Below are 17,346 nucleotides of genomic sequence, written 5' to 3'. Positions count from 1 at the left end.
TTGTATGTGTGGCTAGGGAAGAAGGGGGCAGGGAAGTGGGATTTGGGAAATAAAATTTTCTCATGCCCAGATGCTGTGAGTGAGTCAGATGGCTGGGTGAGGACCCTGACGCCTCCTGTGATTTTTAGGAGTTCATTTGCTCGGTGCCAGGTTTGGATGTCCAAGCAGCTGGGCGAACCCCCCGGGGGTTCCTAGTGAATTCAGCCCCCTCTCTGCACATTGTGTGGACTTGCCTTATGTGCGAATACTTCCTAGATAAGTGGGCTTCTTTACGGCTGCCTTTTTGATTTGGAATTGCTGTGGGCTAGAGAGATGAAGAAATATACTCTCAGTTACTAGCAGAATTGACAGGTAATGGACAATAATAGAGTTCTTTTGAATTTACCAAAACACCTTACACACATAATTTTATTAGAAATGGAAAACCAGTAGGGGATTATTTTACTCTATTCATGGATGGAAAAACTAGGGAACAGGGAATTAAGAAATACTATCTTTAGAAAACAGCTTGGGTCTAAAATTGTCTAACCAACTTTGCACCTAATAAAAATAATTTACCAACTTTTCTATATGTAACTTCCTCCTTCATAGGATTAAGAAGATGGCACTATAAAAATACCACCAATTGAGGGGTACCTGGGTGGCTCAGTCAGTTAAGTGTCTGCCCTTGGCTCAGGTCCTGATTTCAGGGTCCTGGGATCCATCCCTCTGTTGGGCTCCCTGCTCAGTGGGCAGTCTCTTTTCCCCTCTCGCTCTGCCTCCTCCCCACCGCTTGTGCTCTCTCTCTCAAATAAATAAATGCAATCTTTAAAAAGACCACCACCAACTAAAATCATTACTATGAAATTCTATGCAAAAATCACAAAGTGGTACTAAAAACTGGAAAGTATCTTACCTCAAATACAGTTTGGAACAATGCAAGGTATGCCTAAGTACATAAAATATTATTAGTTAAATGAAAAATTAGGGCCTCCTGGCTGGGTCAGTTGGTAGAACATGGGATTCTTGATCTCAGGGTCATGAGTTCAAGCCTCACATTGGGAACAAAGTTTGCGTTAAAAAAAGAAAATGAACGAAGGGAACGCTTGGGTGGCTCAGTTGGTTAAGCAGCTGCCTTTGGCTCAGGTCATGATCCCAGGGTCCTGGGATCGAGTCCCACATCGGGCTCCTTGCTCGGCAGGGAGCCTGCTTCTCCCTCTGCCTCTGCCTGCCATTCTGTCTGCCTGTGCTCGCTCTCTCTCTCTCCCTCTGTCTCTGGCAAATAAATAAATAAAATCTTTAAAAAAAGAGAATGAAAAGCTAATTCCCTGTTAGTACAGTTTTTCTTCCCATTTCCGGCCTTGGTGATGAATGTGGTAACGAGTGGGAGCACCTTTGGTTTTCTCTTTCCAAAGTCATTTCAAGCTCTTCTTTGTTGTGGGACAAAAATCCCGCCTGCTATTTCTGACTGCCCCCACCTCTTCCTTCAAGTTCCTTATATCACTGGACGAGTATTTCATTCCTTATATCGTTCCTTAGATCATGGAGCCAAGCCGTGAACTACAAAGAATAATTCTATTTTTCTTTCTCAACAAACCGCTCCCAAGGCACAGCATGTCAGGATGTTTGCCCAGGATTTTAGGCTAAGGGTCTCCTGTCCTGCCGGTGGCTGCGTGTTCTCAGTAGAAGAGAATAATCAACACATTTTGTGGCACAGTGCTTTCTAGATTGTAAAGCACCGCGACTGAATCCTCTTATGGTTCTCAGAGAATTATTATCCCCACTGGACAGACTTAGAAGCTGAGGTCCAGAGAGGTAAGCACACGATAACCCCAGAGAACAATGGAGCTAGGTCTTCAGCGCTAGCCCTTCTGTTCCCAGGCGCCCCCACTCTTCCTGGGGGCAACCTGAAGTGTGAGTTGTAATGCCCTCACCAGTGGAAGGGAGCGGTAGTAACTCTTGCGTTGGAGAGAGAGCTCCAGCGCAAAAGTTGATGCTTCCCACTCCCTGTATCTTTCGTGATATTAAAGACTGACTTTAAAAAAAACCAAGATACATAACGTTATATTAGTTTCAGGTGTACAACAAAGCAATTTGATATTAGTACATATTGTGAAATGATGACCACAGTAAGTGTAGTTAACATCTGTCACCATGCAAAGTGACTGAATATATTTTTTTCCTTGTGATGAGAAGTTGTAGGATTTACTCTTAGTAACTTTCAGACTCACTCTGGTCAGCACGCCGTGTACAGTGCGTCCCAGGATTTATCTATTTTATAACTGGAAGTTTGTATTTTTTGACCGTCTTTGTCCATTTGCCTATCCCGGCGTCTGGCCATCACCCATCTGTTCTCTGTATCTATGAATCTATGAGCTGCTTCTTCTGTTTCTTCTGCTGTTTTTTTGTTTCCACACAAAAGTGGGATGATATGATATTTTTCTTTCTCTGTCTCTGACCTATTTCACGTAATACAGTGCTCCAAGATCCATTTATGTTGGACAAATAGCACAATTTCATCCTTTTTTTATGGCTGAATATACATCACATTGTCTTTGTCTATTTGTCTGTCAGTGGACACTCAAGCTGTTTCCATACTTTGGCTATTGTAAATAATGCTGCAGTGATCATGGAAGTGAAAATTTGTTTTGAGTTAGTGTTTTTGTTTTCTTTGGATAAATACCCAACTGGAATTGCTGGGTCACTTGGTAGGTGTAGTTTAAATTTTGAGGAACCTCCATACTGTTTCCCATAGTGGCAGCACCTGTCTCTTGTCTTTTGGTAATGGCTGCCTTTTGATGATTACCTTCTGGAGTGTAGCTGGATCTTTATTCTGTCACTCGTCATTTATTATTCGCGTAACCATAGGCAAATTACTTAACTTTGCTAAGCTCAACGTCTTCATTTATAAAGCGAAGACAGTAATTGTTATAAGGGTTAAATGAGAAAATACGTGTGAAGAGTTAGGCACTATGCTCGGCACATAATTAAGATTAGATGTTACCTTTCTTATTTTTCCACTTTGTAACACTTTAGCGTCTTTCCTGCTGTATTAATTATGTGGAGGTGGTCGATTTTGAGTGGACATGTGGTGGCTGTGGAGAAAGCTCCGCTACAGAAAGCTCCTATTCTATACTTTTTCTCTGGCCCACATGGAAAGCAAATTAGATGCCCCAGCCCTAGTGATGAGAAAAGATTGGTTTAATTTCTATCTTTCTTGGGTAAATAAATCAATGTGTACTTTTCTTTCTGAAGTCTCTTGCCTATAACATACTGTGCTCTGCTGATTACTCATTGAGCGAGTATTTATTTAATCAGTTATGTGTCCTAGATGTGTGCGTGGTATTGTATGGATTCGAAAAGAAACAAGACATGGTCTCTGCCCCAGCTTACTTGAGGAGGGATTGGTTTCTAAGTGTAAAAACAGAGGAAAACCAGTATGCCTATTTTAGGGAAAAGATTTCACAGACTAACTCTTCCCAGCATGCTTCCAAGTGCTGTGACAACCCCTAAAAATATTTGTCAAAAGAAGAAGTCAACTTCAGAAGAAATTCTCCTTTTCCAGATTGATGCTATAAATAGGCAGAATAAGTTATTTGTGTCTTACAACTTTTTGAGACATAGCATGATTAAAAATGGTAAAAAGGTGGCATTATATCTGGGGTCACATCAAAACCTGCCCATTATCGTATTTTTTAAAAATTTTGTTTTGTAGTGCCTTAGGCAAGTTATTTTCTGCATATGTAAAATGCTGTAAGGAAAAATACCTCACTGGGCTGTTATGCAGATTATATGAGATATGATGTAAAAGCACTAGGCACAGCACGTGATCGCAAGTATCCAATTAGCAATAGTTTTCTTTCCGCGTTGGTGGATATGCTCCTTGTCTTTGTAGAGCAGAGGTTCTGATGAGTCCTGCTTTGGCAGCTCCTCCTCCCGTCATCTCCTCTTAGTCTTTCCCCTGGAGCGTTTCAGTTCCGTGTGCAGCTCAGCGCGGCCTTACATGCATAGTCCATCCAAGAGTTAACAACGCCGTGCTCCAGCCTTTCTCGTTTCCTGGAGCTACTTAATCAGAGAAATCACTGTGGCCCTTTCCACGTAACTCATTGACGTCCAGAGCAACTAATTAGAGAGAGGGAGTATAGAAAATCAATCTTTACTAACATTGACATTTCTTCCAATTTAAGCAATTCGTTTGCTTACATTCTTTGTGAAAACCTGTTGAGATCTAAAATTATCCCAGATGACTACATTAGAGAGTCCTAATGGGTTTTAAACATTAGAATAAAGATGATTTGGACATTAAATACATAGTCAGAATTGGGAAGGGATCCAGCATATTCCACGAGCTCAGTAGACAAGTCGTCTGTACTCATGACATCATTGAAGAAGTCTCCTCTCAAGTTAGGAGGCAGTCAACTCTTTGAGAATGTAGCCTACCTAGGGGGAAGAGGTTTGTGGTCGGTGGTTCCCTTTGCACCTCTAGTTCTTGATCCTTCTCCTCTCTGTTCTCGGAAGCCAACCTGTATGAAATATATCCACGGGGTTCTCTTGGCTTCAGCTTTTAACTGGACTTGGCCAATGGGGATCATTGGTCATAGATGGAGGGAGTGGAGATTGTGAGGGCAGGGCGTTAATTACCTCAACTCCCTATATGCACCTTGAGATGCAAGGTCAACCTGAGTTGGCTGTGTCCCTCTACTTACGATCACCTTCCTGTAAGGTGGTCCTGTCCATGGAGCCCACCCCTTGCAGCTCTCCTTTCTCTTGTTTGTTTATGCGTGTGGGCCGGGTGCCTAATGGGACATGTTACTGGCCCTAAATATTGTACTATGCCTCGTGGTTTTTCTTATAGCCTTTCTGTATCTTTGTAAATAGCCAAAATTTTACTGAATTTTTCTTAAATTACCCAATTTGAATATGTCATCTGTTTGCTATTAGAACTTCAAATGATAGAGAGCAGTAGCAACTTCTTCTTGAAAGATAGAGTGACTCTCTGAATTACTGGTTTGAAAAAAAATTCTGCCAATTCATAAAAATTCTCTGTGCCTCATCACATATTCAGGTAAAAGTGGGTAAATTCACAAGAATGGCATATAATGGTGTGGCTTGTGTTGGTTGTGTTTTGTGGTTGAATGGATGTCATTTGGGTTGAATGAGAACAGTATTAGAAGTTCAATGAATGCCAGTGTCTTAAAAGAGTTAGAGATGAGTAGAAGCTGGGTGAATTGCATCTTAGCTTCTTAACTTGCACGTGAGGAATCTGAATTGCCTGGAAGTTAGATGAGTTGCCCAAGGTCAAATAATTAGTATGTGGCAAAGCTGGGTCTCGTGCCATGTCTTGCAACTCTAAGGCTAGTGATTGTTTTAGTGCTCCAAATTGTGGAAAAGAGTTAAATTTCGTTTTCATTATGCAAAATACATGGCTTTGACTTTAATTGGTCAGCTTGCAACGAACCAGAAATGTACTCCAGTGGAGAATTGCGGGTTTGATTTGTTTTTAAATAGGAAATTAAGTGCAAGGAAGGAATTTCAGTTTACAATGACCCATCTGTCACAGCAGCTCAGCCAAACAGAACAATGTTATAAAGATGTTAACATTGTTTTAGAATTTGTTTATTCATAAGGGAATTTTTTGCCATATAGTATTTTTAATTTCAGAAAATATTGTCTGTAGTATTGCTGAGTGATGAATTATAAAGATACTCAGAAAAAATAGTAAACCCTTTTAATAGTTTATTATTAAAGGAGTTTTGGGGAGGGGGGCCTGAGTGGCTCAGTGGGTTAAGCCTCTGCCTTTGGCTCAGGTCATGATCTCAGGGTCCTGGGATCGAGTCCTGCATCGGGCTCTCCGCTCAGCAGGGAGCCAACTTCCCCTCTCTCTCTGCCTGCCTCTCTGCCTGCTTGTGATCTCTCTCTCTCTGTCAAATAAATAAAATCTTTAAAAAAGGAGTTTTGGAGAAACTGGTCTCACTGTTTTATACTAGAGAAATATTTTATTTTCTATTATATATACTGTGTAAGTACCCAGATAATTGGAATAGTTGTTACGTGGAAGGTGTCAGTATCTCTGCCCTTAGGATAGCAACAACCTAATGCAGGGGATATGAGATAGAGATTATATCCAAACTGGAAAATAAACGGTAAAATTTTCTGTCTAAGCCAACTGTTAGGAGGGCCTACAAGATAACCCCTTCAATTAAAGTGTAAGTCCCTGAAGTCCAGGGTAAAAACTTACATTTCTTTCATGGCAGGCAGGGAAAATGATATTTAGTAGATATTTGACAAATAAATAAATGAAATCACAAAGGTGTTCTGGTAGGATTTTAGGAGTAAGAAGGGAGTTTGGTCCAATCTGCTTTTTTTATCCAGTTCATAGTTACAAGGTTAGATGGTTTATATGTTGGGAATATTACTTTCCTATATACATTGTATATGTGAGGAAAAAAGTTTTTTCCTATTTAGGTTTGAATATAGAAAAATTAGATTGTCAATTCAGTATTGTCTCTTTAATAAATAAAAAAGTGAAACTATTAATGTAAACAAATCAATAGCAAGTTGATTTAAATCTATTTTACTATGAAACATCATCAATTTTCTCATACAGAAAACCTTGAAAATTAATAAATCTAAGCAGTTTATTGGCTTTAGTTTTTGTGTTTTGATACTGACCCATGATAACAGTAGCTAACACCAGTCGAATGTATCAGTTTTCCTTACAGTTTTGAAATACAGTAAGATGGTCTTTGCTGTAATTCTGCTTTCCTCGATAATGCTGCATATTACTGTATTACATGCATATTTTAGAATTTTGAACTATTGATATGCCTCTGTGTAATGCAGGTAGGTGCCATTCCCCTTAAAACATAAATAGGTCCTTGTTTTTGTAATGTCAAGATTGGCTCAATTATCTTTTGAAAGGTGGAGCTTTCAGAGAGACGGATTTGTTGACCATTATCTAATGGTCAACTCTATGCTCATCCAGACATGAATATTCCATTTCGGCACTGATATTTCCTCCAAAAAGAAAGTTATGAGAAGTTACACCATGGTCCTCCAGAGAGACTGCTCAATGCTCCCTTATCACTTATTCTATCAAATTAATTTTCTTCCTCACTTGACCCCAACGTGGAGGACTACAGATCTGACAGGTCACTGGACCCACACTGGGCCATACCTTCGAGGGGAGGATTCTTAGTGTGCACGTGTCCGTCTCTTTCTCCTTCTTCCTCCCAACAAGGAAGGCCACTGTGAAAACACACAGCTGACCCTCTCATTTCTCTTTTTCTCTCTTTCCCTTCCGTGTTGTGTGGTAGACACCTGTTCCTCAGAGGAGGTCCAGCGAGCTTTCTTGCTATGTCTAGATTCTCTTCATTCCACAGAGCAGCGGAGGTGGAGTTCCTGTCCTAACGGGAAGATGAACACGAGACCATGAGAAGAACTATGTTGATTCCTTCACTGTTGTGTCTCTAGAACTAGCAATGTTTCCTGAGTAGCAGTGTGGTAGAACTAACACACTAATGAACAAATGCATAAAGCCATGCCATACCTTGTCCAAGAACTTCCTCTTCCCCCACAATCAGGGAAACTTGAAAAACATTCTATACTCCACATGTGTGCATACTAAAGGATGTAAAATACCGTTTTGGTGGACTTCTTCCTCCTTTCTCTTTGGCCTTGAAGGCTTGCAGATTTGACTTTCATATTAACCTGACTTCATCTGCTTTCAGATATTGAGGACAGATAGGAAGTTCTGTTATCATCACCTAATATGATTTGTCCTTCTTTGGAGAAGGCCCTGGACCCTGAAATACCTTAGGATAACATTGGTTATAAATTATAAGATCTGTTATGATAGAAACTTTAACATTGTTTAAATTGCTTAAACCTCCATCAGAAAGGACGAATACCCAACTTTTGTAGCAACATGGACGGGACTGGAGGAGATTATGCTGAGTGAAATCAGTCAAGCAGAGAGAGTCAATGATCATATGGTTTCACTTATTTGTGGAGCATAACACATAGCATGGAGAACACGGGGAGATGGAGAGGAGAAGGGAGCTGAGGGAAATTGGAGGGGAAGACGAACCATAAGAGACTATGGGCTCTGAAAAAAAAACCTGAGGGTTTTGAAGGGGTGGGGGGTGGGAAGTTGGGGTAACCCCCAGTGGTGGGTATTAGAGAGGGCACGGATTGCAAGGAGCACTGGGTGTGGCGCAAAAACAACGAGTACTGTTACGCTGAAAAAAAAATATTGTTATGTGGCATTTTTAATTTAAGTAGTTGAAACTCTTCTTTTTAAGTTACCAGTATCATTCAATTGAAGAGAACAGAGCGTAAAACGTAATGTGGTTTTATTTACTTTTTTGGTAATTGTTCTGTTGGCCCATTTAGATTTTTTTGATTTTTTAAAAAATTTTTATTTGCATTTATTCTGTGCAAATTTACTCCCAGGCCATAAGTTTTTGTTTCTTCAGTTTCTTCTGGGATATATTTTTCTTCTGTGCAACCTCCTCTTCTGGTTTAGGAACAATCTGCTCTTTCTCAGTAAGGATCATCTCAATGTGGCAAGGAGAACTCATGTATGGGTTAATCCGACCATGAGCCCTGTAAGTCCTATGCCGCATCTTGGGGGTTTTGTTTACTTGAATGTGCTCAATGACCAGAGAATCGACATCTAAACCCTTAAGTTCAGCATTACTCTCTGCATTTTTAAGCATGTGCAGTAAAAATTCAGCACTCTTCTTGGGCCACTGACCTTGTGTCTAGCCCCACTGTTTGAAGCCTGGGCACATCTACCAACTCCAGCATTGTAGCGACGGAATGGCACACACTGCTTCTGCAAAGTGACATCTTTCAGACACTTGGTGGCTTTTCGGATATGCATACCCTTGATGGCCTGGGCAGTTTCACGTGTGTTCTTAAAGCGAACACGGAGATTTGAACCTCTTGACTTGCATGGTTTCGTAGGTTTTTCTGGGTCAAGAGAATAGTGAACCATTTTCAGAGGTCACCCCAGGCCGCTGAGAGGAAGAAGACTAGATTTTTTTGATTTTTTAAAAATAAATCTTCAATCACAATTAATTGGAACCTTTAGGTAAAAAAATACAGAGGTTTTCTTCACAAGACAAATTGTTTCTGTTATATTCTACCATGTTCATAATTTTGAAAGGTAGTTAAAAAAATGAAAATGGAAAATTTATTATTAAAAAATGCCACATTAACTTGAAATATTAAACTCTCTGTGGACTTTTGCTACAACAGTTTTTAAGACAACATAATTGGCTTTTGTGCTTGAGTCAGTGTCTTGTTCCCGGTTGTTGTGACTGTCCATGGTACTGAAAGTACCATCTTGTTTTAGACATAGTCGCAAAATGACGGTGATGTGAGAAATTTCTAGACTCATCCCTCCATTTTCAGTGAAAAATTATAGAGCATTGAACTCATTTACTACAGCTTGTAGTGACTGATCAGGACAAGTATCCATGTGTTTTTTCCACTTTGCCTGGGAACCCAGGCTTCAAATCTTAGAGAACCCCAGTAGAGTTAAATGCATAAAACTCTGGGGTTCAGTCTGAAAAAGCAGTCTCTGTATTGTGAGTCTTCATAAACCCTTTGGATGCAGGGAAGTATGTAAGTATCTTTTTCCTTGTTGGGTATGCTGATGAGATTTCACCAACTTGTAACAACCCTACTGGTGAGGGCTATGCATCCTGTTTGGAAAAACAAAATAAAACAAAACAAAACAACAAATCATTCTGAATTATCCCTTGGCTTTGAGTCTTTTGAGGGCCTTCTTAAAAATCTGACTGATTTTGGAGTACTTCCCAAATGAGCAACTACCTCATTATCTTAGCATAATGAGATAATGTTAATTTAACTATTTAAATTCAGTGTCTTTGAATGGTCTTTAAAAAAAAATTTGGGGGAAGTCAGCAAGATTTGGTGGAATAAATCTTGAGACAACTAGGTAAAAAAATCCAAGATAAAGTATGAGCCACCCTTAAAAATAATTCCTAGAAGAATTTTAGTTGGTAAGGCTTTATTTCCCTTCCCAGTTTAAGATGTTACTTTGTTCTTGTAAGTTAGATTGCTAATTTTATTTTTCACATAATTTTTATCTTGGTTTGACTGTCTTTAGGAAACATTTAAAATATGTTTTGGTACTTCCTTTGAAAAAATTAATATTATTTTTAGAATATAGGGAAATTAAAAGAAATGTAGACCTTTGTGTTCCAAATGTAACAACATTTGGGGGAAAAGAGCAATCCCCCCAAAATACCCCCAAAACCAAAAAACCCACCCTTTAAGCTATACCTCTGTATTCATTGTATCACTTATAAGTGCATAGTATTTTTTCCTAATACAGTTAGGAGTAATCCTAACTGTATTAGGAAAAAATTAATTCATGACATTCTCCTGGCTTGTCCTTTTTATCTTGTACTATAGATTGTTTAAAAATGAATACTCATTTTTATAAACCTTTATCATGTTATAATCGACATAGAGTAATTTGCTATTCATGTGTACAGTTGCTGTAAGCATATAACTTGATAGGTCTTGACATACGCATATACATACGACATGATCATAATCAGGATAATGAACATACCCATCACTCCCAAATTCTTTCCTGTATTCTTTTATCGTCTTCCCACCTGTCTCCAGCAACCACTCATTTGTCTTCTCTCTTTAAGGGTTAGTTTGCATTTTCTGGAGCTTTACATCAGTGGAAACCATAGTTTGCACTCATTTTTCGAAGTTTTATCTTATTCTTTTTTATGGAGCGTAGTCCTCTTTTTTTTTTTTTTAATGTTCTTTGATCTCTGAGTTGGTTTCTATGCATTAGATAAAACAGCCAACTCTCCGACTTGAAGGAATGGCCTCATGTAGGAGATGGAACCTTGTTATCAACTCTGTAGCTCTTGGTTGTCTCTTAAACCTTGGTGATGGTCCAGGCAGCCTGCTTTATTCTTAGTGGCTCTCAGTAGTTAAACATGTGCCAAGACTTGTTATTGTCCTAAAGGGGAGGATCTCCATCAGCACCAGAGTTAGGTTGATTGGAAGCCAGACCCATAGGCAGCAGGTGTAGGGTATGCAAAATATACCTTTCTTTGGGGAAAACACCCAGAAATGTGTGTTTCTGGGTATTCCTTCTGTGTTGAGAGTTTTACTCTTTTTTGTCTTGCTTGTCTGTCATTGTTTTGTGATCAGTCCATGTTTTGTGTGTATCAGTAGTTCACTCTGTATTTTTTTGAGAGTGTTTTTTTATATAGGTATGTCAGAATGGGTTTATTCATTCACCTGTTGATGGACATTTAGATTGTTTTAGTTTTTGGATCTTAAAGTTGCTATGAATATTCATGGACAAGTAGATGTGTACTTTCATTTCTCTTGCATAATGCTTAGAAGTGGAGTGGCTGGGTCATTGGTAGGTGTATACTTACTGTTTAAGAAATCACCAAACTGTTTTTTAAAGTGGTTGGCTGGTTTTGCATTTCCATTAGCAGTGTATGAATGTTTCGGTTCCTCTGTATTCTCACTAGCGCATGGTATGGTTAGCCCTTGTAATTTAGCCTTTCTAAATTCTCATGTGGCTTTAATTTTTATTTTCCTAATGACTAGTCATATTGAACATCCTGTCATGGATATGTTGTCTTTGGTGAAATGTCTGTTGAAATCATTTGCCCATTTTGATTACTTTTATTATTATTGAGGTTTGGGAGTTCTTTATTTATTTTGGATACAATTATTTTATCAGATAAATGATATGCCAGTATTTTCTTCCACTCTGTGGCTTATCTTTTCATTCTCTTAGCAGTATTTTTTTCACAAGAAGAACTTTTTTTTTAATGAAATTCAATTTACCATTTTCCCTTTTATTGATCATGTATTTGGTGTATCTAAGAAATATTTAGTCCAAGGTCACAAACACTTTTCTCCTGTATTTTCTTGTAGAAATTTCCATTTTTCATTTTATAATTAGGTCATTGATCCATTTTGAATTAGTTTTTGCACATAGTATGAGGTGTAGATCAAACTATTTTTGCATACAGATATGCAGTTATTCCCACCATTTGTTGAAAGATGATTCTTCCTCCACCAACTGCTTTTTAAATTTTTTTTTAAAGACTTGTTTATTCCCTTTTTTTGAGAGAGAGAGAGAGAGCATGAGTGGGGGTGACAGAGAGGGAGAGAGACTCTCAGGCAGACTCCCCCGAGTGCAGAGCCTAACATTGGGCCTGATCTCACAATGGTGATCATGACCTGAGCCAAAACCAAGAAAAGGGCCCTTAATTGGCTGTGCCACTTATGCGCCCGCCCAAATTGCTCTTTTATCTTTATTAAAAATCAGTTGTCTATGAAAATACTCTATAATTTCTACTCCATTTTGAACCTATATCTTCTCTAAAAAATGAACTCTTTAAAAAAAGAAGCAGCAAAAGCAAAAAAAAAAAAAGGTTTATATAATGTGAATCTATTTTGAGGCTCTCTGTTTCATTGATTTATTTGTCTATCTTTGCATTAATACCATACTATCTTGATTATAGTAGCTTTATAACAAGTCTTGAAATCAGATCCTATAGCTTTGGTACTCTTTTTCAAAGCTGTTTTGGCTCGTCTAGGTTTCTTACATTTCCATATGAATTTTAGAATCAATTTATCAATTTCTACAAAAAAACATGACGGGACACAGTAATTTTGTTATCTTCTGATCAATAAGCACAATATATTTTTCCAATTCATTTAGGTCTTTTAAATTTTTTCTCAGCAATGTTTTATCACTTTTAGTGTTTAGGCTTTATATATCTTTGGTCAGATTTATCCCTGAGTATTTAATACTTTTAATGTTAATGTAAATTGCATTGTTTTTTGAATTTTAATTTCTTCTTCCGCTTTTTTTAAAGATTTTATTTATTATTTGACATACGGAGAAATCACAAGTAGACAGAGAGAGGGAGAAACAGGCTCTCTGCTCAGCATGGGGCTCGATCCCAGGACCCTGAGATCATGACCTGAGCCAAAGGCAGAGGCTTAACCCACTGAGCCACCCAGGCGCCCCCCCCCTTTTAAAAGTAGGCTCCATGCCCAGTGTGGAGCCCAACATGGGGCTTGACCTTCTGACCCTGGGATCAGGCCTGAGCTGAAATCGAGTCAGATGCTCAGCAAGATGAGCCACCAGACACTCCTTGAATTTTAATTTCTGTGTTCATTGGGAATATATAAAAATATAGTTGGTTTTTGTATGTTGATCTTTGATCCTACAACATTGCAAACCTCACTTCTTAGTTCTAGTTGCTTTTCTGTAGATTCTGTTTTATTTTCTGTGTAAGCAATCATATTGACATATTTTTCATCTGTTTCTTTAAAGATGTTACTTCATTGTCTCCTCCTGCACCTTGTTGTCCGCGGGAACCTACTGTCGTCCTTAGAGTTGTTCTTGTGTAGGTAATGTGTCTGTCTTTCCCCTGGCTGCTTTAACATTTTTTATTTTTTATCACTGCTTAGAATAATTTGACTATGGTATATATTGGTGTCATTTTCTTATGTTTCTTGTGCTTGAGGTTAATGGGCTTTTTGGTCCTGTGGGTTAATATTTTCATCAAATGTTTATCCAAATGTTGTTTTATTCCCTGCCTCCTCTCTGCCGGGCGCCGGTGCACACACAGTAGACCTCTTCAAATTGTTCTACAGTTCCACTGCTCTGCAAAGGCTTTGCCATTTGTTTTTAAAATTCTTTTTTCTCTTTATGTTTCATTTTGGAAAGTTCCTATTAGTATGTCTTCAATTTAATAATATTTCCTTCTGTAGACCTGATATGCCCATAATCTCTTCTAGTGTATTTTTTCTTTTAGACATTGCAGTTTTCATTTCTAAAAGTTTGGTTTGGGTCTTTTTCCTGTCTTCCCTGACTTTACTAAGTTTTTGGAAAATATGAAGTATGGTTATAACGACTGTAATGTCCTTCTAACGTTTGTGTCAGTTCTGGATTACTTTTAATTGGTTGATTTTTTCCCCATTAAGATTTGCATTTTCCTGCTTTCTTGCGTGGTAGTCTTTGATTGGATGCCAGGCATTGCCTTTTTGAGTGCTGGACATTTTGTATTTCATAACTATTTTTGTACTTTATTATTTAAAAAAATTGGTTAGGGTCACCTAGAAGTGTATTTCATCTGGGGCTGATTATTCCTCACTTCTGAGACGATACTTCCAAGCATCCTGCTCCGTGACCGCGTCACGATGCTTCCTCGTCTGTGGTGTGGGAGCAGGAGCTCCTCCCGCCCTGGGTGGGCTCTGGTCCTCTTAGGCTGTTCTTTCCTTGGCTTCGGCTCATTGTCTCACATTCGTGTTCACATCAGTTCCCTGATGGATTATTTTTACAGATAGCCTCTGTAGATCTCTGGAGTCCTGTTTCTGTGGAACGTTTTCCTTTTCGGTACTCTGTTGTACAAGTTCCAGTCGCCCTGGTCTCCTAGACCCTCAGCTCTGTCTTTTCATCTCAGGGAGTCAGCTGGGTCCCCACGGATCTCCCCACGCTGCGGCCTGAGCCTTCTCTCAAGGCACTAGACCGGCGCAGATGTGGTCTTATTTCTTGCCTCCCAAGGAGCATTGTTCTTTGTTGCCTGCTGTCCAGTGTGTTGGCAACTATTGTTTCATGTATTTTGTTGGTCAGCTGATGTTTGTTTTTCGGGGTTTCAGAGAGGAAGGTAAATCTGGTCTCTGTTACTTCAAGTGCTCTTGGAGAAGTTACGCTAAACCATGTGCTGCACGCCGTTTAAGTACAGCTGCAGGAATTAAGTAAAAGGAGAAGTAATCTCCATCCAGACTGATAAAGCACACGGAAAAAGGGAATGAGCTGCCATGAGCAGGTTAGGTAGGATTTGGGTAGATCCAGTGGGAGTGTGGTAACCCTGCGGTCAGAGAGAGCCCTTCTTCTGTCCCAGAAGAGCTACGGAGACGGGAATGAAGCCTCTGCTGTTGGCTGTTGGAAGGCACCGGTCTACATACTTACCTCAAGGAATTCTTTTTGCTTTTCTGCATCTTTTAGATGGAAACTATCAAGAGATACAGTGAAAAACAAATACATTCTCATTTGAGAATGTGTTGTTTGTTAGCATGATACCAGGTTTTAATTTTCAACATCATCTTATTTTACTGTATGAGTTTTTATTGTAAATAATACACAAATGGTACACAAATAGGCTTTGAGTCAAGCACATCTGGGTCTGAATTCTGCTCTGTCACTTACTAACTGTATCTTCTCTTAGTTTCAGTTTCTTCATCTTTAAAATGGGAATAATGAAAGAAAAAAAATAGAATGGGGATAATGATGATTGTTAGGATTAAGTGAGGTCATTCGTATAGAGAACATGGAACAAAGCCTGGCAAACACCGAACCCTCGGTAAATGACTGGTGCCGTTACACGTCCTCCTCTGACGGCGGGGTGGTGGTCACGGGGTGGCGTCACACGTTATCCTCTGATGGCAGGGTGGCAGTCACGTGGTGGCGGTCACGTGAAGACAGTTTGTGGCATTTACCCTCTGGCACAAAAATGTTTTGTTTTGTTTTTCTGGTCAACTCTTTGAGCTGAAAAAACTATATTCAAACGTAACATGACTCTTTCATTTCTTAAGTTTCATTTTATTTAGTATTCTCAGCCTTTGCCTACATGAGAATAGACATCTGGGCAAAGTTTGAAAAAGTGTTAGATTTGGACAACTAGGCTTATTTTTTTAAAAAAGATTTTATTTATTTATTTGAGATACACAGAGTGAGAGAGAGAAAGAGAGGGCAAGCACAAGCAGAGGTAGAGGCCGAGGGAGAGGGACAAGCAGGCTCCCTGCTGAGCGAGGAGCCCAGTTGATCCCAGGACTCTGGGATCATGACCAGCCTGACTGACGGAGCCCCAAGGTTCCTCTGACTAGCTGTACTGGATTGACCAGGTGACCTTGACTGAGTTGACTCTTATTTATGTGTGTTTCTCTTCCCCACTTTTTATCCGGATTCTTTCTTTCTTTGTCTCCGTCATCCCTGTCACACTCAAGCTGGCATCTTTTCCCAACAGTTTATCCTTTGTGGGTGTCACTCTGGGAGGGCTTTGGCCGGTGGATCGCAGCGTTTGTGGGAACCCGGCCCCTCAGCTCCTTCAGACCTTGCTGAGAACCTCTCGCACACAAGTGGGAATGTCCCGAGTTCCGAGTCCAGCCGCTGTCCTCATACTGATCCCCTGTGCTCTCCAGTAAACACCTGCTGAGGACTTCAGGGCTGCCGCTTCTCTGATTCATCAGCTGCCCCTTGGCCTTTTTCTCTTTCCTCCTACCTGGCACAACAAACGGGTCTTGTGGCTGCTGGTGGTTTACCCCCATCTACGCAGATTTCAAGGTTCCTGGGGAAACCGTATCATTTAATTGTCATCATCTGATGTAAATACTGCTCGTGGGTTTTTGGTTTTGGTATCCTAGTTGCTCTGTCTTTCTTGACGGAGGGCATTTGGGGAGATTTAAAAACGACATCGTGGCTGCCATCATATTCCCAGAATTCCTCCCCGATCAGTCTATTTTTCACATTTATCTCTTCATTTGAGATATAGCCAACAGTTTTCTGGAAGCCTTGACCCAAAGGTTAATGAAATGGAAACTAGATTGTGATAAAAAAAAAAAACTAGCTTAGCTGGAGGTGGCTTGCTGGTGGGATTCTTTTAATGCAGGCATTTAATTTTTCTGGATGTGTCTGTGGCTTAGGATACATTACTTCCTTATTATTTAATTTGCAAGTGTGATGACAGTGTATATATATTATTTTTTTATGCATTTCAGATATGCCATGTGTCATTTCTGTTCTTCTACTCTATAAACATGAGAATTGCTCAAAAATTTCTGATATAGCGTCATTAATTTGAATTCAGGTATTGGTTTTATTCAATATCATCAGAATTATAAACGCATTTCACTTTTGCTATGTTGAACACTTTTTAAAAAAGCTTTCTTGGTGAGCTGAGGTTGCTTTCCCTTCTTTCCCTGATTTCTTATTTTTCTTTGTCTTAAAAATCATTTATGTTAGAGTTGGAGGAGGTGAAAGATTTTTTTTTTTTTTTTTTTTTTTTTTTTTTTTTAGGGTTTTCATTGGCTTCACGCATGGAGAGTGTCAATTAAACCAATCCAATTTCTTTTGGAACTTTGCCTTTTTTTTTTTTTTTTTGAGGAAATTAATCACTGTAGAAATAAACATGTCATCTGGTCATTTGCAACCTTATGGATTTTTGTTCAAGTTTAAAATTGATTAGAAGTAGTGCTGGTGGTGGTCTGGGGTGAGTGAGAGAGGAAGGAAGCAGAATTAATTATCCCCCCAAATCTATCACACTCCAA

At 39.3% G+C, this 17,346-nt stretch overlaps 1 pseudogene; it reads right to left on the bottom strand.

The window, feature by feature from the left end:
* Positions 1–8,423: 8,423 nt before the first annotated feature.
* LOC132016154 (large ribosomal subunit protein uL22-like) lies at positions 8,424–8,980 on the bottom strand (annotated as a pseudogene).
* Between the last annotated feature and the right edge of the window lie 8,366 nt (positions 8,981–17,346).

Source organism: Mustela nigripes, chromosome 1, assembly GCF_022355385.1.
Source record: "Mustela nigripes isolate SB6536 chromosome 1, MUSNIG.SB6536, whole genome shotgun sequence".
Taxonomy (NCBI): domain Eukaryota; kingdom Metazoa; phylum Chordata; class Mammalia; order Carnivora; family Mustelidae; genus Mustela; species Mustela nigripes.
Note: the sequence above shows the minus strand (reverse complement) of the source record. Positions and strands in the feature narration are given on the sequence as shown.